This window comes from Python bivittatus, unplaced genomic scaffold, assembly GCF_059951505.1.
Source record: "Python bivittatus isolate LINGU-HERP-01145 unplaced genomic scaffold, Pbiv_v1 ctg000960_np1212, whole genome shotgun sequence".
NCBI classification, from domain to species: Eukaryota; Metazoa; Chordata; class Lepidosauria; order Squamata; family Pythonidae; genus Python; species Python bivittatus.
In genome coordinates this window covers 11,726,407-11,754,125 of record NW_028277124.1, presented here as the reverse complement: position 1 = coordinate 11,754,125, position 27,719 = coordinate 11,726,407, and the positions used below count along the sequence as shown (strand labels likewise).

The 27,719-nt window shown below is 46.0% G+C and overlaps 1 long non-coding RNA gene across 1 annotated transcript; it reads right to left on the bottom strand.

The window, feature by feature from the left end:
* Positions 1-6,814: 6,814 nt before the first annotated feature.
* On the bottom strand, positions 6,815-14,586 carry LOC148213636 (uncharacterized). Its single transcript, XR_015794226.1, has 2 exons — positions 14,031-14,586; positions 6,815-12,070 (listed from the first exon to the last, which is right to left on the bottom strand). It is a non-coding gene; the product is annotated as an uncharacterized LOC148213636 (long non-coding RNA).
* Positions 14,587-27,719: the final 13,133 nt, after the last annotated feature.

Sequence of the window (27,719 nt, the reverse complement as noted above, 5' to 3'; positions counted from 1 at the left end):
GTCTTGGGTGGCCCTGCACGGTATAGCTCATGGCTTCACTGAGTTATGCAAGCCCCTTCGCCACGACAAGGCAGTGATCCATGAAGGGGAGCTATACAATAGTTTAGGCCAAAGTCCTTCTGAGCCCTGGAGATGTACCAAGGGAACTGAATATGTGTAGCTTGGGGTTGAATTGTGGAGTCCTTGGGGTTCTCTGAGCTTGGTTCTTTTCTTGCAAACATTTCATTACCCAGCTAGGTAACATCTTCAGTGCTAGAATGGGATGGAGTTTGCTCTCTGTTTATATACTGTGGCATGCCCTGCCAGTGTCGGTGGGTGTGTGTGTTTTGTTTTATTTTTTCCCTCTGGTAGTTCCATGATTAGGGTATTGTTTACTGCTTGATTGTATGTCTGGTGATAATCTTGGTGTTAATCTCTGCTTATCTGGGTGATGATTGCTGCTGCAGAGGTGTTCTGGTCTTTTGTTTTCCTTTCTATTGTCTCTTTTAAATAGTGTGTAGATGTTGTTTATCTCTATGTGCCTGTTGATGGCTGCCTTGTCTGAATACCAAGCTTCCAAGAATTCCCTCACATTTTTGGATTGCACACGGTGAACATTCTGCTTTTTTCCCACCCTCCAAGAGTTTAGACATGGAAGCTGACAAAGTTTAGAAATTTGAAATACACACCCAACACCTCCCATCTAAATTATGATGGTGGAGGATGTGGATGGTTCTCCACTCAGCTTATTAACAGAAAGTATCCCCTTATATCACTTTATTGCAGGGGTGTAAAAAATCCAGGTGCCGCTGTTTCTCTCCTGATTGCAACAGTGCACAGGGGCACTTCTGAAAGTGAGAGAACCAGGCAAAAAAGGGATTTCAAGAGTGATAGTGGCTCTCCAAGTTCTCCCCTTAAGCGCCTCAACTGCTGGCCACATCACTAGGGCCTTTCTTAGACAGGGTTTCCCCTTAAGAAAGAAGTGGGTAGTGCCAGGACAAATGCTAAATTAAGTATCATTTATACTCAAAAGTTAATTAGCATTAAATATAATTAATACGAAGTTGGAGTTCCCTGAGGGCTGCACATCTGAAAGAGGGAAACAACAAAGGCTGGGTTGTGTTGAGGCCCTGCCAAAGGCCATTTGTAGATGAACCATGGAGGAAAGGGTTAAGGCCTTTTGACTTGATCAGCAGATGGAATGAATGATAGTGGTCTTCCAGCTCTTAATCGGTTCAAATGTAGTCTCTGCTAGAAATAAACATGTTGCAGGAGGTTCTGCCATCTTGATTCTCACTCAGCCTGAGCCCAATTGGATCACTGTTTGATGACCTAGGGGAGCCCAGCGTGGTGCCTTTGTTTATGCACTCAAGCCTGAACAGCTATGCTCTCTCTCACACACAGACACACATGCACAACACATTCCTCAGGCAGTTTCCTTTGAGCCACGAAAGCTGCCACGGACTCAGAGTCCAAGCCATACTCTAGTTCAGTCAGAAGGTGCAAGAGTTACTCCTGGTTTGGATTATTGGAATAAACTTCAAATAGTTGGAACACAGCAGCCACAGTAGTGATTTGTAATTAATTTGCTCTGCATCTATGTGAAAATTACACAGCTATCTTGAGAAAGAACAAAACAGGATGGTCCTTGAACTGAAAAAATGCAGAGCAATTTAATGGCAATCAAGTTTAAAGCTTTTAATTCCATTTTCCTATCAGTGTTATTGACAGGCACAAAGCAATTTTTAGAGATTCTTTCTGATAGATGCTAATATGGATAATTTTCTACATAAGAGACTCTATAACAAATATTAAACATCAAGGTGAAAAGAAGAAGAAAATCCAGATCTTGTATGGGCAATGAAAAATAAACATTTCAATGCATACCACACTGCCATTATTGCTACCTCCATATGGTCTGTTTCACAATTTGGGGGAGAGAGAAATGGAAATATTTCTTATTTTGACGTATTTATAATAATATTATATAGCATTTCTTTGTTTAAGCCTTTATGCCCTATTCTTAGGCTGAAAATCCTCTGAGCATTACAGATTATAAACACTAGACAGCCGCTGTATGAAATCTGCCAGTTTGAGGACCCATGAAGCAAAAAGAATTGGGAGTAAAGATGATTGATAGATAGATGATACAGATAGATAGATAGATAGATAGATAGATAGATAGATAGATAGATAGATAGATAGATAAAAATGCACACAAAAATATGACTGACCCTTCTGCACAAAAATGCACAACATGTTTGTGCTCGTTTTTCATAATACTGTATACGCCCTGACAATTCTCCCTGAGTTATTTGCCAATTCTCTATCATTCTTGGTATTTATTTATTATTAAGATTGTTTTTATATTGTATTTTAATTGATTTTATCTCTGCTGTAAACCACCCAGAGTCGTTTCAATGAGAGGGGTGGTGACAAATTTGGTAAATAAATACACATTTTAACAATAGGTTTGTGTTTGTAATATATGCATTTTTCCAGCATTTTTCTTTAATGTTATGCATTTTTGTGTAACTTTAATAGTTGAGAACTGATAGGGCCTAAATAATTCAGATTTCAGCAGACTTGGGCATCGTATACATTTGGACAATGCCAACTGGGAATTGCATTAAAATGCAGAGTGATTAAGGTTGGATTCTGTGCCATGCAGGGCATGTTGAACCTCTTCACCAGGCAAAAGGGGCACATTGGGTGCTATCACAACAAAGAAACTTCTGTGGAGGGTCTGTTTGGCTAGGCTGGGAAACAGGGCGTAGACTCAGCCTCACTGAGTGGTTTTAAGAGAAACGTGAAAGTCAGTTTAATAAGCAAGTGTTCGCTCTTATTTTTTGCACTAGAATTTTTATTCTTTTTTATTCTTTTAGTGCTTTTTTAATTATCCAGTTATTAATTGATGTTGGTGTTCTGTATTTTTTAATGATGTATTTAAACCACCATGGGCTGGCATCTAGGAGTAAGTAGGTATAAATTTGACAAATAAACACTTTTGGAATACATACTTCTCGGAAGTTTTAATGAAGTACTTTGCCAAACCAGCCAACCAACCCACCCTCTTAGAAGGTAATGAAATATGTACACATTAGGAAAAACAATTGCAAGAGAACATTACATCAAAGAAAGCAATTTAACTAGTAGTCCTGATGAAAAAGTTGATGGAGTTGATTCAGAGGAGAGCTACCAGGTTGGTGATGGGGCAGGAAACCAAGCTTTCTGAGAAATGATTAAAGGAACTGGATATGGAACAGCAAAGACAACTGAAGGAGCACGTGATAACCATGTTCAAATATTTGAATGTCACACAGAAGAAGACTTGTTCTCTGTGGCCCCAAAGGGCAGAGCTAAAACCAGTGAGCCAGATCCACCAGGAAGTAGCTTCAGGGCTAAATATCAAGGCAGAGGCATTCACAGGATCCAGCTCTTTTGTCAAAGTGACAACAGCAGCTCCGATATGATGCACATACAAAAAGAGCAGATCCAGTATTGCTGTTTTTGTAGCTTGGCGTAGAGTCTTCATGGAGCCATTTTCTCTTATTTTTCCCCAGTCTCTCTCCTGTTAGGCTTGATCTCCAATCCCATTCTTTTGGCCCTCCAAACTATGATTCCCACCCACACAGCCATCAAATAAATAACTCAGCAATTCTCCTACTGGTGAAACCGTAGATTCTTGGGCTCCACCTTGGCTGAACTGCCCAAGGCTCCAGAATACTTTGCACTAAGCCTCACGTCTCCTTGCCTCTTAATCACAGGTGGTTGTCCTGCCGGGAAGAGGCTCCCATGGCCCCCAGCATCCTTCCTTTCTTTTCCTCTCTCCCATTGTTTCTCAACCTCAGCAACTTCAAGATGTGTGGACTTTAACTCCCAGAATTCCCCAACATGCATGCTGGCTGGAGAATTCTGGGAGTTGAAGTCAACACATCTTCAAGTTGCTGAGTTGAGAAACACTGTTCTGTCCCACTCATCTTGCCACAATCAAAGTTGGGATCCTATATATGTTTCTCAACTGGCTCTCGGTCTCCTCCCCATGACCAGCTTATTTCCCCTCTATTCTAGCCTCCTTCCATTACATGACTTTAGGACCCTGGAGCCAGTGGGTCTAGGAAAAGGCTAGTTCTTTCCTCCCAACCATCTCCCAAAATCCTATTTCCTGCATGCTGCTATTTAGTGTTTAACCATTTTAATCTTTCCTGCATTGCCCTACCTTTACTGCTACCCCTGGTCAGACAGATTTGTGCAGCCCAAATCAAGTAGCGTGAGTGAAAGGCATGTTCAGTAGTGTCAGAAAACACGCTGACAAGGTTCAGTTGCAATAAGCAGGCAGAAGGTTTATTGATGCGTTTGCAAAGGCGGGTTCCACCCGGCAAGGTAGAACCCCAATCCACATTCATTAATTCCTTTTATACCCTCTCTGTCCTCCCCCTTAACGGGCTTGGCTCACATTCTTACTTCCAAATCTTTTTGAATACACAACACCCTCACTCACATGACATGTCAAGCCTACACTGCCTGTGTCTAGTGATTTAATTATCCACTCATTGTTCTGGCACCCTCCCCCCCCAGCACAATGACTTTGGTACACACTCATCTCCCTATCTCCCTAATCTCTCTACCTCCTTATCTAGAAATTCCAGTTAATCCCCCTTCGCTTAGGACGGGCAGGTAAGTTACTTCCTTAGCCCCTTCGCACTCTCTCACAATCCTCCCTTTTTCTCTTCTTCCTTGATGTGCCTCAAAGTCACGCAAGAGTCGCATTTCCAGAGGGTCCCTTCGAACCCAACCTTTGCAACACTCTCCAAACACAGGGCTTAAATGTATTACACAACAAATCAAAATTAAAATTCCAACAAATGCTATGGCCAGTATACATAGTCCTCGTATCCAGCCCCACTCAGGAAGCCAACTAGTCAACCATGACCAGTCATCTAGTCCAACTTCGGTCCCCATCTCATGATGTTCTTGGATTCCTCTTTCCATTGTTTTAATTGTGTGGGTAATATTTACCTGCTGATCTGAAATGTACACACAACAATACTCACGCAGCAGGGCACAAACTCCCCCTGTAGCGGCCAACATCTGGTCTAACACTTGTCGGTTCTGTAAGACCACATGTCTCATTTCTCCAACTTCCTGATTCAAATCCTTCATGTTCTTTATAGACAAATTGAACATGTATTCTGTCCAATTACTTAAGGTATGTATGTCTTTATAATTAAGAAAAACCCCTATGGCAGGGATTATGCTCCTTCCAATACCTGTTCCAGTGGAGGCTGTCAACCCTGGGGCTTCTCGCTTGTTTCGGGCCCGGGCTTGCAATGGGACATTCTGCAGAATCCTAAGGGCAGGAGCAACTCTACCAATGGTGCAAGTTCCATGCCACTTAGGTGGTAATCCTTTATATGCTCGGTCCCCACAGAGGAACCAAAGCCCTTGTGGCAGATAAACATATCCCTGATTCACCTTCCCTTTTGCCTCCATCCCTTGGTATTGAATAGTTGCCATAATGCCCAGGGTCTTACACATTGGGCTTTCTCTCAAGGTGTTATTATATGTTCCAAATTTCTTTCTGCATTGCCACTCTTCCCCTGTAGGATCCACCTGCCAAGTCAGATTGCACTTGGGATACTCTCCCATATTCAAACTGGCCATCTCATTCATCTTATTCCCTTTCAGGCACAAGACTGCTGAGGCTACCTCTCGGGTCCCTACCAGGGTAACAGTATTATTTTGATTTTCATAATATAGTTGGATGGTGTTTTTAGGTTCCACTAGGGTCCACTCAGTTTCATTCACCGGCCATGCTTCCCAAGGAACCCCTTTATTAGTGGGCGCTATCTTACCACAAATCCAGCAGTCACTCAAATTTAGCCGCCTGCTATGGCCCTCAATCATCTTGATCCATTCATTTTGTTTCCAAGCTAGATATGACCACGTCAGGGTCACAATTATCAGAATGATTATTACCAGGTTCTTCATCTTGAGTCTTCAAGCACCGGTGAATTACCCACAACAGCAATAACCCTAATACCAGCAAACCTACTCCCCCCCCCATACACAAAAGCAAAGCATGTTTAACTATGAGTCCTTTCCAGTCTTCCACAGGGTCAGCTTCAGGTTCCCTGGGTGTTGCGTACATGTCCACTCTGGCTCTGGAGCTCGTTTCACTCGATGATAGTGGGTCCATCCACCCTCTCGGGTTCGCACAGCAGACTCAGTGGTTAGCAGCACCTGATATGGGCCAGTCCAGTGAGGTTTCAGTTTGTCCTCCTTCCAACTCTTGATTAAGACCCAATCACCTGGTTTATGGGGGTGTTGCTCCTCTCCCAAGGGAGGTCTCTGCGCCAACAGTCCTTGTTTCCTTAAAGACATAAGAGATTGGGAGAGCGACAGCAAATACTTTCTCAAGAAGGCATCTTTAAGTTCCGTGATTGGCATCCCCAGAGTGGCTACATAAGGTCGCCCCATTAGCATTTCAAAAGGAGACACTCCCACATCTTTCCTTGGACACGTTCGCATCCTCAGAAGTGCTAAGGGTAGGTTCTTAGTCCAGGGTAACCCCGTCTCCATTCCCAGCTTAGTCAAGTGCTTCTTCAATTCCCCATTTGCTCTCTCCACTTTTCCACTCGACTCTGGGTGCCAGGGGATGTGTAGCTCCCATTTCACCCCCAAAGTTTTCATCACTTCCTGTAAAACCTTATGGGTGAAGTGCGTCCCTCTGTCGGAATCCAAACTTTCCATAATCCCATGCGGCTTTGCAGTCCGCATCAGGGTGGGCCACTCATGGGGTCTCGACAGGCGAGAGTGAAGACAAACACGCAGGTTTTCCTCGAGGTGAGTGAGCCCAGAGCGTGTTCTGAACTACTCTTTTATTGGGTATTACAAGTCAGGAAGCAGGTTGTGGGGGCAGGTTGTGGGGGCATATAGCCTTTTATAGTCATGCAACAGCTTTAAGCAACACTATTGGTTTATTCTATGTTTCCTGTATAGCCTGTCATGGTTATACGTTTCCCTACTTGCTTACGTGGCATCAGGTATTTCTCAAGCAGTGATCGCCTTATCGTGCTTTTAGGTGCTTTTATTATCTGGTACCTTCCCTCATCCTAGGTTTCTGGTTCGTGTGCCGGCCACTGGCCTGTCCACACTGCAGAAGCCTGAATCAAGTTTCTGATAAGCAAGCATTTTATTCCAACATCTCCTCCGTTTTTGTTTTAAAAGTAAAACTGGTGGATTCCAACTCTTCGTCAGAGTCTAATATGCGGAGGGATGCTTTTTCCATATTTTCTCCAGACCGTATTGGTTGGTAATGGTGGCGTTCCAGTACCATATTTTCCAAGGCACCTATTTTAGTTTCCACAAATTTTGTTAGGCGAGATAAAATGCAGGGGCCAAATGTACATGCAAGGAGTAGCAATATCAGTGGTCCTGCTATGGTACCTATCAGGGTGGTCAACCATGGGGAAAAGTTGAACCAGGATTGAGACCATCCTTGCTGACCCTCCCTCTCCTTTTTATGTTTATCCAGGCCCTCCCTGAGTTTGGTCATGGAGTCCTGCACTATGCCAGAGTGATCTGCATAGAAGCAACATTCTTCTCTTAAAGCCACACATAACCCCCCCTCTTTTAGAAAAAGTAAATCAAGGCCTCTTCTGTTCTGCAAGACCACTTCTGAGAGGGAGGTTAGGGATTTTTGTAAGTGAGAGATCGAAGTTTCTATTCTCTCTAAGTCTTCATCGATGGCTGCCCTAAGGTGGTGATATTGGACATACTGATTTGCAAAGGATGCTATCCCAGTTCCTGCTCCTGTTAGGCCAAGTCCTACCAAGAGAGCTACTGTGAGGGTGGAAATGGGTTCACGCTTGTGTCTTATGAGTTCTGACCCTGAGTAAGTGTTGTAAACTTCTTCTTCTGTGTGGTAGTATATGCGTGGCATGACCTGGACAAGGATGCAAAAACCTTTGGTGCTTATTACATGACCATGGGCACAGGCCGTGAGGCCTGTAGAGCAAGCCCACCATCCATCTGTGGGTGGTATGTAAAAGAGTGTTGTATCAACCTCACTATGTGTTGTGTTGCAGTATTGTTTATACTGTGTGGGAACCTGTCCAAGGCAGGTTCCCTTGCCTGAGATTGACTGCAATGTTTGTGAGCCATGTTTCCATCTGCATGCCTTGTCATTCGAGGAAGTGTTGTATGGAGAAACAAGCCCTACAGCCTCATAATATGGGGGTCGAACATCGTAGCAAAACCAGCAGGCTGTAGTAAGGTTGGGATTGGTGTCATTGACCATGTGATAGGTGGCTGTGACGATGTCCCAAAGGGGGTTCCCAGGGCGGCTCCGTGAAGGGGAAAAGAATAACCGATGGAAGTAGGCGAACTTTTCCCGGGAGTGGGGGTGGGTTGTGGGGGTGGCTCCCTGCGGTTGGCTGGTATTGTCTTGGGGCCCACCGGTACCGGGGGTTCTATGGGGGTTTGTGTTAGGCGTATAGTAAAAATATTCCCTGGCTCCCCGGTTTTATCATGAACTCGGCCTCCCCAAGTGACCCCAGACTGCCACCCCGTGTGTCGTTTTCCCTCAGTGGTGAAAGAGATTTTAACCGGATTACAATTAACATATGTTCCAAATTGGTTTTGCTCACATCGTACGTTCTCACCAGTCCGTCTGAGTGTAATAAGATCACCTCTGAAAGGGGGGTTCCATGTTATTTCTCCCGTGGAGACGCAGCTCCAGTCCGCACAAAAATAATCGTTTTCCCCACCACACTTCTTCCGGTATGTTGTTGCCCTGACATGGCCGGGGCAGACATAAAGGGGCCATCTCTTGATCCATCTGTGGCTAACCATACCCGGTCTGTTGGGAGAAGTGGTGGTGTCCATCATCACTCCAAAGTCAAAGTACAGGTCAGGAAACCAGGACCCCGGCACCGCCATAGATGAAGTGGAGTTCAGGATGTCTGCGTGTGCGTCCAATACCGCCCACGTTAGGTTCTGGGGTTGATGGGGATTGTGCTGCGCATAGTTAGGTGCGCAGAGGGCAACGCTCAGTAGCTGAAGGGCAACCGGGAACCACAGTATTCTTCCCAATTGAGGCAGATGTGACATTTTGATTGAGGCCCTTCCCTTGGTCTACCTTCTGTTGTCCCTGCTGTCCTCTTCCTCGGCCGTACGTTGAGGGTCAGCTTCCGGAGTGACACCAGTAAGGCCTCTTATGTGGGGAGGAGGAGGGACGTCTTGGGCGTCCGGCGAAAGCGGGAGATGACAAGGACGGACGCAGCGACCAGGGACCCACAGAACCTTATCGGGAAGCTGAATGGCCGCGTAACCTCGACCCCAGGTGATGAGTTGCGCAGGCCCTCTCCAGGCGGGGTCTGGCAGGCAACGATAGTAGACAAGTGGTCGTTGGTGGTCAGCAGCAGGTTGTGAGGCAAAGTGACGACAAGCAGCAGAAGTGGCAGGTAGTCCGGTCAAGTTGAGAAAGTTAAGAGTATAGAGGCAAAGGTTGAGAATGTCTTGCACCGCTGGGAGGCTAGGGGTTCCTTTCCCCTTGGTTTCTATATATCTGTCAAGAGCATGTTTTAAGGTCTGATTTGCTCTTTCAATTATGGCTTGACCTTTGCTGTTGTATGGTATGCCGAATTTGTGTGTGATTCCCCATTTCTGGCAAAAGGCGGCAAAAGCACTGCCTGTATAGCCAGGCCCATTGTCTGTTTTAAGTTCTTTTGGGCGTCCCAGCGTTGCAAAGGTTCGAATACAATGATTAATAATGTGTTTAGAGGCTTCGCCCCTTTGAGGGGTGGCCATGATGAACCCCGAGTAAGTGTCAATGGAAACGTGTAAGTACTTCCATGGGGAAAAAGAAGCATATTGGGTAACATCCATTTGCCAAATTTGGTTGCACTCTGTCCCCCTGGGGTTAACTCCCATGGGCACAGAGTGCGCTTGTTTGCTACAGGTGGGGCATTGCTGTAAAATTGCAGTGGCCTCTGTAGCAGAAATTTTGAACTGCTTAATGAGCGCCTTTTTATTCTGGTGGAAATAGGAATGACTTTCCCACGGAGTGGGTGAGGAAAAGGCAAAAATGAGTGGGGAGGAGGATGCAGCTGCGGCCGCAGCGTCGGCCACGCTATTTCCTTCCTGGAGGATACCAGGGAACGGTTGGTGGCTACGAATGTGTGCAACATGGAAAGAATGAGTCCTTTTAGAAATGAGGTGTTGTAAGGACAGAAACAAAGATAGAAGAGTTGGTTCGATAGAGGGGGATAAATAGGCTTGATAAATGGAGGAAATAATTTGGGAAACATAAAAACTGTCGAGAATAAGGTTAAAAGATTGATGAGGAAAGGCCTCAAAAGCAAGGATGGAAGCATAAAGCTCTGCCCGTTGGGCGGAGGATTGTGGAGGGGTGGTTTTTGTATGCCATTGGCCGTCAATCTGCCAAGCGCAGGCGCCAGATTTTTTGCTGCCGTCGGCGAAGACAGTGACTGCATCATGAATGGGGAAAGGAGACATAGGAGTTTGCCAAATAAAGGGAGTGGTTCTGAGAAGTTGTACCCGAGGGTCTGGTGGTGGATGGCAAGAGACAGTGCCAGGCCAGTCAGCGAGGGCAAACTGAAGGTGGTCGCTGACCGCTAGCAGTGACTCCCATGTGGAGAGAGAGCAAGGAACATAAATGACAGAGGGTTCAACACCAGCTAGGGCCTTAGACCGCAGCCGACCTTTGGTAATAAGGGAAGCAAATTGAGCGGGTTTAGTAGTAAGCGTTGCACGAGGCGTGTGAGACAGGTGGATCCATTCAAGGATTAGCAATGAAGGTGTCACCTGAACCACCGCACCTGTTGGCAGTGTCAGCGTGTTCAGTAGGAGCAAAGAGAAAGGCAAGTTGTCTTTCATGCGATCCACCCATTTGGTACGTAGGGCCTGATTAATTAATTTTACAGCGTCCAATTGTTCCTTTTGCAAAGGGATGACATCTGCAGGTTGCTTTCCTTTAGTTAGTGCCGTGAATAAGGGAGAAAGTTGAATGGTGGAAAGACCTATGTAGGGGCGGATCCAGTTGATGGATCCCAAATATTGCTGTAATTGTAGCAAGGTAGGCGCAGGTGGCAATTGAATGTTCGGCAAACAGGGGTTAGCGTGTGATTCAAGCACCTTGTGTCCCAAATAATGAAAAGGTGATGAAAGTTGTACTTTGTCTGGTGCAATATGTAATCCTCCTTGTTGCAATATGTGTTGTAGGTGAGGCAATGTTTTTAAGACAGTACCTTTGGGTCCTGGTGCAGCAACCAGAATGTCATCCATGTAATGATAAACTAAAAATGACGAATATTTATCCCTATAGGGTTGTAAAACCTGCGATACAAAGTATTGACACATGGTGGGGCTGTTCAGCATTCCCTGTGGCAAAACTTTCCAGTGATAGCGAGAAGTTGGTTGAGAATTATTGAGCGCAGGTACAGTAAAGGCAAAGATATGTTTATCTTTAGGATGCAAGGGTATAGAGAAAAAGCAATCTTTAAGATCAATGATCATCATATCGTAACTTTGAGGAATCAAATTTGGATTTGGGAGGCCACATTGCAGCGCCCCCATTGGTTTGATAATTGCATTCACCGCCCTAAGGTCATGAAGAAATCTCCATTTACCGGATTTCTTTTTAATTACAAAGACTGGAGTGTTATAAGGGCTTAAAGAGGGCTCAAGGTGCCCATTGTCCAATTGTTCATTGACCAATTGTTTTAATACAGTGAGTTTTTCCACTGTGAGCGGCCATTGATCTATCCAGACTGGAGTTTGAGATTGCAATTCCAGCCGCAAAACAGCTGAAACAGCCATTATTGCAAAATAAGCTTGGTTTGGAATTGGGACATCAAATCTCGTCCCCACAAGTTAGTATGTAAAGGTAAAACTACAGGCTTAATGAAAGCGGTAACAGGGCTTGTGGCTGACGTGACTGAGATCCAATTGCAGCTGATCTGAGCCGTCTGGATCCCTCCTACCCCTCTGACGGATGGGGCAGGGTCAGTAGGCCAATCGGCAGGCCATTCAGCTGAGCAGATGACCGAGACGTCGGCACCGGTATCTAGAAGACCGGAAAAAGAACGTCCATTGAGTTTAAACTTGGCTACTGGCCTTTTGGAGTTGACGTTTTGCTCTATAGTCATACAGTCAGAAAAAGTCTCAAGGGGGATCATTGTCGCCACCACATCTCCCTGTTTGATGGTTACCGGAGAATTAACCATAATTGCCAAGGCGAAATCAGAAAAGGAGTCAGCACTGCGCAAAAAGGGGGCAGCTATGACTCCTTGAGCGGTAAGGTCCAAGTTAGGGAAAACAAGCACCGGCATTTCGGGGGCAATGTCAAAGGCAAGCGAGGCGATATAAAAAGATGATAAACATGAGCGGGTAAAGAATAGGTCACGGTCTCGTCCGCAGTCATCTCTACAGAGTGAGGGGACGGGTCCTCATTGGGTAATTCAGCCTTGGGGGTGGGGCTGGCTGCATGCCCCACAATCAGTTTCCCGAATTCTGCTGACTTTGATTAAAGGACCTGCATTGGTTGGCCCAATGAAATCCTTTTTGCATTTTGGACAAACGGTCTTAGGCTTGACTGCCTGTTGGGAGAAACTGCGATGTGCGCCCTCCTGGTGCCCTGCACTGAGATTTGAAATGACCAGGTTTCCCGCAATTGAAGCAATTTCCGGCAGGGCGTGACACAGGAAGTGCGTCTTGTGGCGCGAGGGAGGAAGAAGAAGGCGGAAGCAAGGTTGTGGTAATGGCGGAGGCCAGCGCAGCCATTTTGTGGCTGGTGGTTCCGACAATACGACATGCTTGGAGAAAATCAGCCAGGGTGATGCCAGGTTTGTTAGCTATGGGCTGGAGCACCTTTTGACAGTCCGAATTAGCATTTTCATAAGCCAATTTCATACACAGTTCACCTCTAGCATCTACGTTGTCAATTTGGCGTTCTAATGCAACTTGAAGGCGACTAATAAAGGAAGAATAGTCTTCTGTAGGCGATTGAATTATTTTAGAAAAGGTTTGCAAAGGTTTGCCCTGATTGTCATCAACCTTTCGTAAGGCTGCTAAGGCACAATTTTTTATAATAGGAAAAGCAGCTCTATCGGAGTTTTGCTGTTGTGCAATAGTGCTGATGGTGCCAGTCCCCAGGACATCGTCAGCAGTAACATTTTGAGGGAGTCCAGCATTTATGGCAACGGCAGCCTGTTTGCCGTACTCCGAATTCCAAATTACATATTGAGCAGGGGTTAAAATCATGCCAAAAAGCGACTGCCAATCTGCAAGCAGCATTTCCACAGCAGCAGTAGAAAGCGAAGTAAGCAAGCCCATAACATAACGCAACTGCAGGCCATAATCTCTAACAGCACTTTTAATCTCTTTGATTTGTTTGTAATCTATGTGCGTATGCACCGGCTGGCCGGGAGCGCCCGCAGCAGCTCCGGCGGGCACCACCCAGGTCACCGGAAACATTGCACACGCTTCAAGATCCTCAGCAGAGAGTTGACCTGACTGCTGAGCAGTCTGCATAGCTCTGATTATGTGACCCCCCCTTTGAGGTTTTATAGTAAGGGGGGGACTTGGAGCCATGGGAGCCGTGGGACCATTGGCTGGATCAAGGCACCCAGAACCTGCTGACATGGGAAGTAAAGTGGCCGGAGAATTTTTAACAGAATCATACGGGGGTGGTATGGGTTCTGCCGGCATTTGGTTTTCGAATTTATGGTGAATCATTAAGCATTCCATGACCACACGCCATGAGGTCAGAATTTGGACCGGGGCCCTAGGGGCCGCGTGGAAGTATTCCCCAATTTTGTCCATGTGGATATTTTCAGTGACCCTTTTTCAGGGTATGATGGACATTGTTGCCAAATGTAAGACAAAAGGCCAATTAATTCTTTGTTTTTCAAACGGGGGAGGGTTTTGCCTCCGTTTGAAGAAATTTTAGAGGAAGATTCGGTTAATTCCCTCAATTCCTTCAGATGCGCTGTCTGTTGTTGAGAGAATTTTCCGCCCATACTTACGAATATCCAGCCGTGTTTCAGACGGGACGAGTGCACAGCTCCCCTCGAGCGAATAAGTAAGGACGGTCCGAGACGCACCTCGTGAACTCACGCGATCACGTCGGGGTCACCACAATGCGGCTTTGCAGTCCGCATCAGGGTGGGCCACTCATGGGGTCTCGACAGGCGAGAGTGAAGACAAACACGCAGGTTTTCCTCGAGGTGAGTGAGCCCAGAGCGTGTTCTGAACTACTCTTTTATTGGGTATTACAAGTCAGGAAGCAGGTTGTGGGGGCAGGTTGTGGGGGCATATAGCCTTTTATAGTCATGCAACAGCTTTAAGCAACACTATTGGTTTATTCTATGTTTCCTGTATAGCCTGTCATGGTTATACGTTTCCCTACTTGCTTACGTGGCATCAGGTATTTCTCAAGCAGTGATCGCCTTATCGTGCTTTTAGGTGCTTTTATTATCTGGTACCTTCCCTCATCCTAGGTTTCTGGTTCGTGTGCCGGCCACTGGCCTGTCCACACTGCAGAAGCCTGAATCAAGTTTCTGATAAGCAAGCATTTTATTCCAACAATCCCATATCTGGGAACTATTTGTTCCAAAATTATTTTACTGACCACCTGGGCAGTCGCTCGCTGACATGGTATTGCCTCCACCCATCCGGTCAAATGGTCTTTCAATACCAGCAAATACTTCCAACCTCCCACCATCGGAACTTCAGTGAAATCTGCCTGCATTCTTTGAAACGGCCAGACTGCCAACGGGCGTCCCCCCAAGGCTTTTTTTCTCATTGCCCGTTTGTTGGTCTTTTGACAAATTAGACACTTCCAGCACACAGCCTGAGCTTCAGTCCACATCCCCAGGCTCCAATACAAAGTCTTGACTGTGTCTACCAAAGCTTGCACTCCCCAATGAGATCTGTCATGTAATTTTTCCAAGATTCCCCGCATAGCAGCCCTGGCAATCACTCTCACTCCTTCTTGAGTGAATTCCTTCCTCATTTTGTACACACCCTTCTCGTTCCAGCAGTATTCGCTCTAACTCTCCTGGAACCCACGGGGGTGGATCCTCTATCATTGGAATTGACAAATAAACAGTCAGGGGTTGCCCTTTTGCTGCCTGTTTGGCTTTCACATCTGCCCACCGATTGCCTCGGGCTTCCAAACTGTCCCCTTTTTGATGTCCTTTTACATGTACCACCGCAATCTTCGCCGGTCCAAGGAGAGCTTCCAACACCTCTAACACCAGCTTGCGAGTTTTAACCTCTTTTCCTCCTGAGGTCAACAATCCCCGTTCCTTCCAAATCTTCCCAAAGGAGTGCACCACCCCCCAAGCATATTGGGAGTCCAGAAATAAAGTCACAGCGAGTTCCTTGCCTAACTCCAACCCCCTCTTTAAAGCGTACAATTCACAAGTCTGGGCTGACAAATCTCTAGGCAAAGCTCCACTCTCAATCACCCACCTTCAGCGGTTACAATAGCAAAGCCAGACAATCGTTCTCCTTCTTCCACTCAACTTGATCCATCCAAAAACCATTGTTCCCCTTCTTCCAACGGGAGTTCATTCAGATCCGGACGCACCTTGGTTTGTAGTTCTAAAATGGTGCTACACTCATGTGAACATTCCCGATCCCATTCCTTCCTCTCTCCTACCAGAAATTCTGCTGGATTAAGATTACGATCTACCCCAATAATCACATCAGTTTGCACCCTCAATATGGTCTCATATTTTAACATTCGTCCCTCTGTCATCCAAGTAGCTGCCTGCTGGCTGAGTACGCTCAAAATCTGATGAGGGCTGCTAATGACTATCGGATTCCCAAACGTCAATTTCTTGCTCTCAGTCAGCAAAATGGCCGCTACTGCTTGCACACATCGGGGCCATCCTCTCACTACTGGTTCTAATATCTTACTCAAAAATGCCACCAGTTGGTATTTCCCAACTCTGTTTTGGGCCAATACCCCTGTTGCCACCCCATCCGCCACAGTCACATACAAGTGGAAGGGCAACTTCAGATTAGGCAGAGCCAACACCGGCGCAGTTATTAAACTATTTCTCAATTCCTCCCATTTCCTCTGATCCTCGCTGTCCCACTCCACAGGTTCACCCTTCTCCAAAGGCAACTTATCATACAAAAACTTTACCTTCTCCATCTATCCATCTATCCACAACCTACAATATCCCACCAATCCCAAAAACTTCTGCACCTCCATCTTTGTTCTTGGAGGCGCAAGGGTTAAGATTTCACTTATTCTTCCTGGATTGATTGCCTTTCTCCCTTGACTCAGCACGTGTCCCAAATACTTCACCTCTGATTGCACAAACTGAAGCTTTTCCTTTGACACCTTTAACCCTTCTTCTGCCAGCCAGTTTAACAAGGCAATGGTATCTTCTTTTACATTTTGCTCTTTTTCTCCCGTTAATAATAAATCATCTACATATTGGAGGACTTGGGATCCTTTAGGAGCCTGAAACTCCTGAAGTCTTTCTTCCAGGGCTTGACCAAATAGCAATGGGCTCTCTGTGTAGAGGCAGCACGGTCCACTGCAATTGCCTCTTTCGCCCCGTCACCGGATCTTCCCACTCAAAAGCAAACAAGCTCCTACTCCCCTCTGCTAATGGACATGACCAGAATGCGTCTTTCAAATCTATTACCGTGAACCACTTACGCTCTGCCAACACACGTCCCAACAAAGTATAAGGGTCCGGTGCTTAATGACGCTGAAAGTTGCTGGCCAGAAATGGTCGACGCTTCAGCGGTTCGAGTCCAGCCTTCGCATTAAAAAACAGGGTGAGCTCCTGTTTCCTCCCCAGTTCCTGTCAACCCAACAGTTCGAAAACTCACGTGAGTAGATAAATGGGTACTCTCACTCCAGTGGGAGGAAAAATGCTGGTGGCGCCTTGCAAAAAAGGAGTTGGGAGCAGTTGCCGGTAAGCGCGAAAAACCACGCGCGCCCGAAAAGGGCGCGAAGCAACGGAAGCCCCGCCTCCTGCGCTCGCCAGCTGGGCTCTGCCCTAGGAAGGAGGCTCTGGCAAACCACTTCCGAAAAACAGTTGCCTTGAAAACTGCAAGGACTCGTCCAAGCAGTCACTGCAGGATCAGCAATGACTGAGCGCAGACAAAAAAAAAACCTACTGGACACCTGGGCTGTACAATCTTATTAATTTCTCTCATATCCTGGACCAAATGGAAGGTTCCATCCTTCTTGGGGATGCCCAGAATCGGAGTGTTAAACGGGGACATGGTAGGTTCCAGGAGTCCCGTTGTTAAAAGTCCATCTATCACGGGCTTCAACCCCTCCCTTCCCTTTTTGCTCAAGGGATACTGCCGAACCCGCTTCTCAGTCACCCCTGGTTTTACTTGTATTTGAATGGGAAACCTTCCCACAACTTCCGCGGTGGCCCACACTTCAGGGTTGATGTTCTTCTCCGCCCACTCAGTCAGGACTAACATCCTTTCCCCTGTTTCCACGTTCAACAGCCCATATCCAAACTGAGTCATCAAGTCCCTTCCGAGCAAATTCACCCCTGCTTCCGGAATATATATCACCGGAGCTAGGAGGGTCACTTCTCCTTTTTGCAATCGTAAGTTATCCATCTCGGATACTTGCTTTGCTACACCCCCCACCCCAACAACCTTCACTTTACGTTTTTCTATCATCCCCTCCACACGCGCACACACCAAGGTGTGGGCGGCCCCCGTGTCTACAAGGAACACCAACTCCTCTCGGTGGGGACCCACCAACAAGTTAACCAGCGGCTCTCCGTGAGTCCCAAGTCGGGAGCCTAGGCAGCCCTAATCTAACAGCGTGTACGCTTCCTCCGCCAAGACCTCTCCTCTCTGTGGTCCCTTCCGATCTTTACAATCTCGAGCGTAATGTCCCATCTTTCCACAACAGAAACAAGTAACCCCCGCTTTTCCTCCTTTCACCACACCAGCCGCTTGCCTCGGTCTCTGCCGCTCCTGGTACACTTTCCTTGTCTCGTTCTTAGCAGCTGCTTGGACAGCCGCCATCATCATCTGTGTTTTCTGCCTTCCTTTGGCTTCTTCCCTATTCACATACACTTGCTGCGCCACTCGCAACAGCTCTCCTATTCCTAAGTCTGTCCACCCATCATTTTTTTGTATCTTTTTCTGTATATCCGGCCAGGCTTTGGTTACGAATTGCATTTTTAACAATGTCTCAAAAGCCGGAGTATCAGGGGTCACTCCTGAATACTTCACCAACCCTCTTCTTACCCTTTCACAAAACTCTCCGGGGGATTCATCTTTGGTCTGGCTTATTTCAAAAGCTTTAGTTAGGTTACGTCCTTGGGGAACCGCCTTCCGGATCCCCGCTAAAATCAAGTTTTTCATGTCTCTCATATTTTCTCTATGGGCAGCATTGTTTATGTCCCACCCAGGATCGGCAAGGGGGTATTTAGTATCTGCGGCAACCACAGATTCCCGTTGCCGCTCATCCCAAACTGTCATTGCAGCCCTCCGAATCAGCACTCTTTCTTCTGGGGTGTATAAATGTGCCATGATGTATCCCAACTCCCCCCAGGTATAGTCCAGCGGTCCCAAAAACAACTCCAACTGCTCCGCCGCTGTCTTCTTGAAGTCGAGGCAAATTGCTCTTAAGCTCCCTCAACTCACTGGGTTGCATGGGGACTGTGACATAGTTAGTTACCAGGATTCCGCCAGCGGTTAGTCCATTAGGTACCTCCCTGACAGGATACGCCGGTACTGTTTTACTTTCCCCTTCCCTCTTTTCTAAAGGTAAACTCCTGATGTCCTGTTTTAACTGCTCCAGCTCCCTCCTCAGCCCCGGCTATTGGCCGGTGGGATTATAGGGAGGGGGAGCCTCTTCCAGATGGGCCGGGGCTATTGGTCCCCTGGTCCCTGGTCCTGTCCCTCGGACCCCACTCTCCACTTCTTCCTCCTGTTTTTCCCTCTCCTTTTCTTTTTGCACATATTGTCTCACTGGTCTCCCCTCCAGGGGGGGCACGGGTCCTTCCCATCTTACATGATACCAAACATTAATATACGGAATCTGTGGAGCTAACCCATGCTGCTCCAAAAACTCCTTCTCTTTGGTAATCCAATAAGGATCTACCTCCCCTTCCGGATTCCAGAAATATGGATATTCTGGGTCTACCAGAGGGTTATGTGGCCAATCTTTCACACAGAAACGCACCATGCGTTCCTTCTTCAACTCATGAGTATAGGGGGATAACCAACTCATTCCCCACTGCTGCAGCAACTGCCCCAATGGAGAGTCCGGAGGAATCCGCGGATGGGATAGAGCCTTGACTCGCTCTCCCGCATTCCTTTTGGACTGTCCCTTGCCCATAGTACCACCAGCACCGTATCCCACCCAGTTAGACCTCCGCGCCTAACTCCTTCTGACGTCCAACGTCAAAGTTCCCCTCGTTACTACAGCGCAGGACCACTCACCTCCACAGGCTCGCCCAGCTGATCCTCGCTGACCAGGATTCTTCCTTCTGCAAGCTCAGTGTCTTGGTTGGAGCCCTCGTCCCCGATGCTGAGAAGACCAAGCGATGGCACCCCGCCCTCTTCTTCCCAAACGGAAGGCGGCCGCACAAGCACGGGCCGACACCGCAAAGTCCTGCCGGCAACAAGGAGGGGCTCCTGGCTGGCTCGCCAAATTTGTCAGAAAACACGCTGACAAGGTTCAGTTGCAATAAGCAGGCAGAAGGTTTATTGACACGTTTGCAAAGGCGGGTTCCACCCGGCAAGGTAGAACCCCAATCCACATTCATCAATTCCTTTTATACCCTCTTTGTCCTCCCCCTTAACGGGCTTGGCTCACATTCTTCCTTCCAAATCTTTTTGAATACACAACACCCTCACTCACATGACATGTCAAGCCTACGCTGCCTGTGTCTAGTGATCTAATTATCCACTCATTGTTCTGGCGCGCCCTCCCCCCCAGCACAATGACTTTGGTACACACTCATCTCCCTATCTCCCTAATCTCTCTACCTCCTTATCTAGAAATTCCAGTTAATCCCCCTTCGCTTAGGACGGGCAGGTAAGTCACTTCCTTAGCCCCTTCACACTCTCTCACAGTAGTAAACATGGCAAGGTCTATTTCCAAGGATAAAATTCATAAGCAGTGTAGAAGTTAAAACCAGCTTTATTGCTAACTAGTTAGGCAAAAAGGAAACAAGCGACAGTGGTCATAAACTATGAAATGATTTTCAGCCTTTCCTCTGGGTTGTGAAGGATCAGGAAGTACAAGAGCCCAAGTCCAGTGGTCCAATTCTGAGAGGGAATCAGCTGCAGTTCTCAATCCATGCGGGGTCATGAATTCACCCACAGCTTCACAGAAACTGTTCCACCAGAGAATCTCCTCCTGGGTAGGTGGGGGCTTTCATGTCCAAGACTCAGGTGCAGCTGACCCTGAGCAGCCCCAAATTATCTGAAGAGATTCAGCTCCCAGCAACTGCCTTCCCCTGCAGCTGGCTATGAGTTTGTCTTATGTCTTCTAGCTCTCCACATACCACCACTCCCCAAAGCAGCCTCGCCCAGTTCCAGGTCAGAATCCTCCATACTGGAGTGGCAGAACCTGCATCTCTCCCTTCTCCGCTTGTCCTGTGGCTCAGCATCACAGCTTCTGAATGCACAGGTTCATCTTCTGGGGAAGGTGATCTATCAGACTGAGTCCTGGTAACTAGGTGAGTAGCCAGCTGGGAAAATCATGATCAAAGGTAGCAGCACATGTTGCTTCCAGGATGGGTCAGCTGAGACGGGAGGTTGGAAATTTGAACCCAATATGTCTCTCTCCCAAGGGGAAGGCCAAATCATGTTCCTGAGTTTCTATCCTTGCTTAATAATTTTTAATTGGGGGCGGGGGGGGGGTAGTTTCCACAGGCTTTGGGCTGAGGTGATGGGATAATTTTTATCAGGAGTATATCCAACAGGGAGAAGATATGTTATCTTTCCTTCCTTAGATGAGAATCTAATTAAATACTTGCCTTATGTTTAAGGCAAATATCCTTAAGAAAAGACTTCTTTTTGCCCTAATGTGAATATTGGGGAAAATCTTAAATGGGAACAGTTAAGACCTCACCCTCACACCATGCTCCTGACAAAGTCTAGACCCCCCTGTGCCTAATCTTAATTTTAAATAGTTGGTGGTACTTTATCATGTGTAGTTTGGTCCCAAGTACTTTAAAAAATAAATAAATAAATGAGCACCTTATTTTTTCTGCTGGACAGCTGATGGTTCCAATCCTTTGCCAAGGACAGACTAACAAGGCAGACGGGTAACAAACAACCAAGTTCACTGCTCTGTTTTGGCCTATTGTTTATCAATACTTTTCACACGTACGCACACCCTTCTCTCCCACTGAACAACTACTGAAAACAACTGGAGAGGATACAGGTACAGCAGCCCAGTGATTTGCTGAAATTTCCCCAGACATCAGAGGTGTGTAGCAGGTCTTGGATCTCCTGGATCCAAAGCTGCACACCCACCCAGAACCAGAGCTTCAGCTGTGGGGATCTTGGGGGGGGGGGAGGAGAAGATAATTGACCCTTCTGGAGTCCCCATAAGAAATAAGTGTGGTCTTTGTTGCAGGGGCATCCTTGGGCAGAAGGGGGTCAAAAAAGTCAAGATGGCAGTCAAATCAAATCCCTGACTCTTTTTTACATGTGTTATACATATGCAAACATGGGGTGGGAGTTTGATTACATGATTGCAGCTGCCATCTTGATCTTTTGACTCCCTCCAAAAGACCTTGCTCATTTTTTTTACTATTATTATTATTTAAAAAGTATAAGTAGAGAACTGTTCATTGGATAGCTTTGTGCCAAAATTTAAAACCATTATATAGAGATACTGGGAACTATAACTTCCAAATATTTATAAACTGTTTCTTCTCCCTGCAATAAAACACTTTGCATTGTTATTATCTGAAACATTTTCATTCACTGTTAAAACTAATCCATTTCCAAATTATCTTTCATCCATATTCTATCACAGTCTATGTGTGCGTATTGGTGTATGTGCTGCATCATAAGGTTATACTAGTATTCACATGCTGATATTTAAAAAGAATATTATCTCTTTGGAATAAATAGAAGTCCCCTACCACATACAATGCTTGAAGATTAAGATTAAAAGCACTGTATTGAAAGGTTACTCTTCAAATGTCACTTTTCAAAATAGATATCATTCAGGAAAATAAAGAGATTAACTTGAAGGGAGATTTTGAAAAAGTGTAGTATTCTCAAATGCAGATCGTGGAGAGATACTTGTTATTATTTTTAAGATTACAATAATTATCTGGTAAACCCTTTTTCTTTCTGTTCAAACACCAACACACCAGGAGGCAGGCACTACACTACAAGTTTTATCCTTATTGGGAATTGACAGATATAGATATCCAGATGTTACCCTATAGGGCTCAAACTCTGTGGGGAATTAAACCCTTTGCACTTGGACGACTATATACAATGCATTAGCTTTAGGAGTGCAGCTAAAAGGGAAATATAGAATCTCTCAGAATAGCATAGAGCAGTGTTTTTTGAACTTGGAAACTTTAAGATGCATGGACTACAGCTCCCAGAATTCCCCAGCCAGTATACAGCATGCTGGTTGGAGAATTCTGGGAGTTGGTGCTGTGAGGGAGTGAAGTTGGAGTTGCTGCCTATGCTTTGGAAAGGTAAGCTGCAGCTGGGCAGAAACACTTCTCACCCTATTTTCCTTGTTTCCCCGACTACTCACAAGCATCCACACCAGCTTTCCAGCTGCCTGGGATAATGAGCCACGCCCTGGCATTTTCAAGGACCTGCCAAGGTTCAGAAGCAGCCCAAACCCCACCCAGGATCTTAGCTTAGAAAAGCAAACATTAAGACAGGGTGGAGGAGGAGGTGTGCGCGTGTGCGTGCACAGGGTGTCTGCATATGAGGAAATGTGACAAGCAAACAGCCTATAGATGGGGAAGCAGAGGTGATGTCTACTGATATAGCTATTACAAGCAGGCAAGAGGGCTAGTATGCAACTGCCAAGATCACTGGTTGTGGTGAGCAGTTTATCTTGGTGGGAGTCCTGCCCGGAGCTTGGAGCTTTGCCGGGAGCTCCATAACAACTAAAAGAGGAAAAGCACACTGAAGCAGCACCTTCTCTCAACTAGTGCAAGAATATATGGAAAAGACTTAAAGGTTGTATGGCACTCTACCGACTTTACAAACTTTATATATTTATACATTATAAAATGTATAAAATCTGTATAATTTTTTTTATACAGATAAACTCTCTGTATAAAGAGTTTTGCTTGAACTAACTATTAAAGGACTGGGTGTTAAAGACATATTGACATGACAACATCACCTTGCAAGTCCTAGATGGGTGAAGAGCAATAATCTGGTGTTGTGGAAAGGTGTGTGCTACAATAAAGCATTTTGTACAGATTGGCTACACTGTGGTGTGTCCAGTCCCTGGATAACAAAGAACCCTTGCAGGTCCACACATCTTAAAGTTGCCAAGTGTGAAAAATACTGATGTAGATGGTCCACCTCCCCTTAAGCTCTCAGAGCAGAAAGATCCAGATGTTCCATTAAGTCAGTTCCCCATGTACAGGGTTTGACATCATTTCCTCCCTGCTCTTGTGGAGGGGGTGAAATTCTCTTTAGTTTTACACAGTGTGTATCCTGTGTGGTGTTTTCAATTACACAGACCACCAGGAGGCTCCACGTGACTGGTTTCATCCTTCCTGGGAATTGTCAGAAGTAGGCAGCCAGAGGTTATTCTGAGAAAACTATCTTGCTACAAGAAGACAACGCAGGTTTTCGCAGGGATCAGTTCAGAAAGGTGGGAAGTCTGCTCTGTCTACAGGAGGAGAAACACTCTATTAAGAAATCCCATTCAATTAAAGCAGGGCCCACACATCCTGTGGGCTACCTGCAGCCACATGTAGTCCCAGAGCACCCCAAGATCCTGCTGCAAATATTTAGCAGCCAAACGGGTGATTCTTGATGTAGTATTTCCACTGTCAAAATATGAGGCAAACTGCTCTCGTTTCGTGCTTTAGTCTTCTCAACCCCGACTCCAAATCATGGGGTCAACCATTTTTACTGCAGAATTTTGAGGAGGGTAATTGGGGGCTGTTTGGGATGGAGGCTGGAAGCTATTGTATTTAAAGTATGGAAAAGGAAGCCTCTGTTGACTTGTCCTTTTTAAAGCACAGTGCCCAGAACTGGACAGTGAACTCCCATCCAGGGCAATGGAACTATTTCTACCGGTGATCCAGATGCAACATTAATGCCCAGTACCTGAGAACTCTGTTTTGCATTTTTAGTCAGGATTATAAGTCTTAGCATTCTGTGAAACAGGGAATTAGAGGGCACTCATTGCATGCAGGCACTGAACTCCTTCCTTCTCTCATGACTTCTGAACAAAAGATGGAAATCAGATTCATCTTTTGAAACTAGAGAAAAGTCATGAAAAACAATTATTTTTCTTATTCAGCTTTCTTGCCATGCACTGAATGTGGCTGCACAGCCTCCCCACAGCACATTTCAAATCAATAGTCCAATTTTAGAGAATGATTCCCCCCCCATCACCTCAGCATCATGTAATTTCTTTTATGCCTCTTTTTCCACTTCATCAAATCTATAACTTTGAAGACAATTGTTTTAAAATCAAGTCATTGCTTCTCTCTTCCTTAGACACAGTATTAAGCTTCTACACTCTGCATGTTACAGCTGGCTGGTTCCATATGTGTGATGTGGAGCAAATGCAGAAGATGTGCTGTGACATCTCCTAGACGACCTCGCAAAGGAACCCTGTAGTTTTTCTTATCTACACTTCGGATCGACTGGTCCCCAGGGATTATGCTGGGAAAATATGACCACACAAGTCACCTGATGATTTTTTGCCCTAGCAAAAGGCCCATCAAGTTTCATGCGCTGGCAGGAAAGGGAGAAATGGAAGGGCAATTGCAGAAAGGACCAGGCCCACTTTTCGAACTGAACACCCAGAGAAGGGATGGGTTTATTTCTTTTCTCCGTAGGATCTCAAACATATTCTGAAGTGCTAGAAACAGAGGTCATGGAGGACACCATTACAGCTAGGACTAAATCAGCTAGTATCTTGATTAGGCTGGATCCAGTCCATCCCAATTCTTTCCTGTTCTTGCAGAGGATTCTCCTTGTATTTTGTCTATGTGTGCATGCATGAGCATTCTGCTCTGTACCTAAAGCAATGTTCCAGCCTTGCACTGGGGTGCAGCAAGAGTGCTTTTTAGCTTTTCTCCCAGGCAGGAATCTTTGCAGAATTTCCCCAGAGGGGCTGTAAACTACAGAAACGCTACTGCAAATCTCTAGGGGAAGCTCCAGACAGGGGCTTCGCTGTGCTTCCATCCCACGCCAGGGTCTGCTGCAGAGTATTTAGGCTGCTCACACAAGCCCTCTCAGTGCACCCCAAATAGGTCAGAATGGTGCTGCTGTTGGTACAAGTCCAGCCTGCCCTACTACAAAGGCAACAACTGGGGGTTCCCAACAGGACTACTGCCCTCCCACTGCCTCAAATGGCTCCTCCAATAGGTAGTAGGACTGCTCTGTGTGTCACCATTTTTATACAGTGTTGTCCTATCAAAGCCTCAGTTTGGGGGGAAAAAACCTTCTTGGCAATGGGTGCACTAGTTTGCCCCACTGCCCTGCTGACCCAAATCAGGTGTTCTGAATGCCACTCTTCATTTTAGACTATACAGACAGGTGTGCTTGTAGCAGGCGTCATTAAAAAACAGAGAACCACATAAACCACCAAATATTGCAATTCCATTTCATATTAAACCTTTCATACATTTGGGCAGTCCAGTGTAATGATGGTTAACTGCTTGCAAACCCTCCAAAAAGGCAAAGCAGCAGCGATCTGGCCTCCAGGAATGTGGGACAGGTCAGGCAGTCAGGGATTGGATCGAAGGGGGCAGGAAACTGCCAGAGCCAGCTGAAGGTGCAGGATTCTTGGCACAGATCAGGTCAGTACCTGTAATGGGCAAAATGAATAACCTTGAGGAACAGGAAGAAGAACCACTACCAAGATTACCATCAGATAAAAGAAACCTGAGTCTGGGCTAGAACTGTAACCTGAGAAAACGTTTCAGACAAGACCCTACCTACTTCTCAGTAAGATAAAGGGAGGGAGTGGGGAAGCACATTCAGACTTGCAAGGTTCTGTGACTGTATCTTCATAACAAAAGTAATATTGGCTACACTCTGGTTATTTTGGTTATTCCAAAAGTAAAATTGGAAACCTAAACTCTGGTTTCCTAGTCTAGTCTACCTGGAAGGGCTGACAGTACAGCACATCTCCTTAGTGCATATCAACACACATCCCACAGCAGATTAATTACATGTATGAGCACATGAAAGGCAATGGCAGCCAGGAGAAGAAATGGCCCATAATCTTTTATGGATGTAAGCACTTCTCTATGCAGGACAGCTGTAGTTTCTCCAAAGCTTCTGAGTTGCCCCCTTATTTGGCCACGATAGGAGAACAACCAGGGAGATGGAGGAAGGCAAGGTGGGATCAGGCTTCCTTCCAGCTTTGGAAGGAAGTCATGTGGAAATGGTTTGAACAAGAAATTGAGATGGTCAAACAAAGACACATAGAGGATCAGGATGTGAGGGCCTTGTGCTGGACTCAGCAACAAGATTGTGATGTGGCTGCGGAGATGTGGGATTGAGGAGCTGTAATTGTGGCATTCAATTACATTTTTCTTGAATACACTTGAGGACCAGGACTGACTCAAGGCAAGCTGGATCTCTCTGCCTTTGCTACAGAGAACCTGGCCTTGAAGTGGGGAAGATGTCTGTGCAGCATTCTATTAGGAGGCAACCTGAAGGCCTGGAAGAACATTCCTCTATGATTATTTTATCCTGAACGAAGGCATATTTTTTTCTATTTTTGTTTTGTGATGAAAAAGAACATCAGAACTTGAAATGGAAACAGCTGAGGTTACTCTGGACAGCAACCACACAAAGCTGCTGAAGGAGACTCACCTCCAAGGGAAAGTTGCAACAAGAAAGGCCCTCAGCTGGCCAGATGCTTCAGTTTTCATGCTGGGGCGGAAACCAGCACAGGAAACCCTCTGCAAGTGTCTCAAACACCAGCAGGGAATTTAGCAGTCAGCTGATTGTTACCTTTACTGGGGAAAATGGGGGTACACAGTTTTTCTATTTGTTTCCTGATCCAAATGAATATTCCTTTTCTGAGATTGTACCAGCTTCCTTTACTCCTGTTGTTGTTGTTTTTATTGCAGACTATAATTTTTCTCTCTCATATATAAAAAATGTTTTTTTCCTATCCATCTCCCCTCAGTGAGGACTCTCAGCAGGATGCAAGTAATTATTTTCTTCCCACAGTCTATACAAATCTCCTCTCTTTTATTATCAGCATGCTGATGGTCATGACCACAGATTTAACTTTGCAAATGCAATAGGCATCTCCTGCAGCTCAGAGAAGGCCAGCAGGAAGAGACTGCCCAACAGCCTGATCTTCAAATAAAATAATATGGGCTGGAAATAAAGAATGGAGGGCGGGGGGCAAAATAGGAACCTCTGAAATACCAGTGTGGTTGTGTGAACAAGGACGGAGGCTTCAAGATCTCATTAAAGCTCAGCTCTTGTTCTTCCTTGCAGAGGAAGTCTGGTCCTACGCAAACCAGAACCTTCAATTGTTTTTATTA